This window comes from Penaeus chinensis, chromosome 20, assembly GCF_019202785.1.
Source record: "Penaeus chinensis breed Huanghai No. 1 chromosome 20, ASM1920278v2, whole genome shotgun sequence".
NCBI lineage: Eukaryota > Metazoa > Arthropoda > Malacostraca > Decapoda > Penaeidae > Penaeus > Penaeus chinensis.
The window spans coordinates 2578213-2580712 of record NC_061838.1 but is presented as its reverse complement, the minus strand read 5'-3'; the positions used below and the strand labels follow the sequence as shown (position 1 = coordinate 2580712).

Here is a 2500-nt window from a genome sequence, read left to right as displayed (position 1 = left end):
TGTAACATTTTCAATTCATCTTTCAAATAACATTTGTGAACAAGAGGCAAAAAATGTGTTTAGAAATGTGAAATGAATAAATGATACATTTTGAAGATAACCATGAATCAGTAACTCAACTTCACTCTCATAAAAAAAAAGCATGAATACCATGAGAAAAGCACATCTGTAATTGATGTTTCAGAGGCAAAAGTAACATTAAGCAGTTCACTACATATAATGCCTTTGGTATAATTACAGGTCAGATCTTATCATGAGTAAGAGTTTTACGTCAGAGTTCCACTGACCTTTGAGGCGACCACCTAAACATTTATTGACATATCTGGAACGCTGTGATTGCTCAAATTACTTTCTAAAAAAAAATGTACCTGCAAAAAAAGTGGTGTCTTCAGTTACCATTGAAGATTTTATCCCAATCTGTGATATTTTGTGCTTGTGGACATTGCATTATGTCTTTGATGCATATCATTTTTCACCAAATTGTAAGTCCTGTTTAATTTTGAAAAATAAAAGCATACATCCTAAGATTATTTCATTTATGTGTGTTGCCTTTCTAGGTGTGCAAATCATATAAGATTTCCAGGGATAATTTTAGTGGGACTATTCAGTCAAACAAGTGGAAAAATAAATAAGACGAATGCATTTCTATGATTCTGAACTTAATGAAAGTAATTATTTTGAATGATGTAAAATTTTCTCTCTATATTTTTTCTTCTCAGTCAAATTGAAAATGATTTCAGACCAGTTAATATAAGCAAAGAATTTTTTATGCCTCTCTCTTCATACTTTGTACTGGATAGTTTAGATTACAGAATATTTTTTTACTTTATGTTGAGTAATGGTAAAGTTTTCACCTGTATGTTCTGAAACTGCAGCTCATATTATATTTTCAAAAAATATACAGTATGCTATATTTGACTTTAATTACCTTATATCATACATACACTTTTCTATTCAAAATAGTGAGAAAACTGTTACATGTCTGATATCTGATGAGGTCAGATCTATTACCTGAGAATATAGAAAGAACAATGTTTCTGTATGCTATCACCTTAGTGCTACTCTATTTATCTTTATTTACTTTTAGATAAACATGTCCAGGCACTTGTGTATGCATTAGATAAACATACATAATTATCTTATATACCATTAAAAATATCTTTCAAGGAATACCAACAACCAAATATAATCCAATTTCCATTCAGGTTGTTCATCTGTTACTCTGCACATACTTATTATATGAAAAAGGAAGATAAAACTTTGTTCAATCTGAGTGTACTTTAAATTACATATTGCAAGCAAAGTTTGTTCATCCTAATGGGTACCATTCTAAATCTCTTCACACATTGCACAAAAAGGTGACATTAGATTAAAGTCTTGCAAATAAATTACACAAAAAACTTGAAACTAGATGACTTTCTTTGGAAGAATAGTTATTTTAGGCGCATACAATACATGTAAATTCTCATGGAAACTTGTAAAAAATTCCCTTTGTAGTTGTTTGTCATGACCAATCTTACTATGGCACCACTCCTGATAGCTGTGCATAATTGTTTCAAATAATCATGTTAGTAATAAACTTACTCACAGAAAGTGTTTATATCTTTAAAGTATAATATAGTTCTTTATCAGTTGCTTACCCCATTGACATTGGGAGAGCATATATACACATACAATATCCACTGTGATTTTAGTTTATTTTTTTTACTCACTGATGGCTCCACAAGAGCTTGGTCACCAAGGAGTCAACAAGCTGGCTACTTAAGCTCATCTGTTAATTGTTGTTCCTTGAAAAAAAAAAAAAAAATTGGAAGAGAAAAAAAACAAAAGAGAAAGAAAGAAAGAAATGTTGAAAAATATACATACATACATACATACATACATACATATATATATATATATATATATATATATATATATATATTATAAACATATATATATGTATATATATATATATATATATATATATATATATATATGTGTATATATATATATATATATATATATATATATATATATACATACACACATATATATATATATATATATATATATATATATATATATATATAAATATACATATATATACACATATATATATATATATATATATATATATATATATATATATATATACACACACACACACACATATATATATACATATATATACATATATATATAATATATATATATATATATATATATATATATATATATCACTGTTAGTATTGTAAATAATAAAATAACATCAACAGTAATAATAATGTAAATAGTGAATTCAAGATATGGGAGAAACAAAGTAGTCAGGTAGGCCTAGTAATGTAGCCCCCAGTGATTAAGTGAATGAGAATCCATCTAGGTGTAAACAAAATAATAAAACAAAGCTATAGTGGACCATGCATGTCCCTAGGATCAAAATGTAATGCACAAAATATATACCATGTATTTCTATATCATAGTGTAACAGTGTAATTTGGGAAACTATAACATTCCATAC

At 27.0% G+C, this 2500-nt stretch overlaps 1 protein-coding gene across 2 annotated transcripts in view; it reads left to right on the top strand.

Annotated features, from left to right (window-relative positions):
* LOC125035990 (acylphosphatase-2-like) overlaps positions 1 to 525 on the top strand; it is a 10850-nt gene extending 10325 nt beyond the window's left edge. For both annotated transcript variants that reach the window (XM_047628320.1, XM_047628319.1), the window contains exon 4: positions 1 to 525. This exon is cut by the window's left edge and continues 2345 nt beyond it. The gene's annotated coding sequence lies outside the window, so the exon portion shown is untranslated.
* The last annotated feature ends 1975 nt before the right edge of the window (positions 526 to 2500 follow it).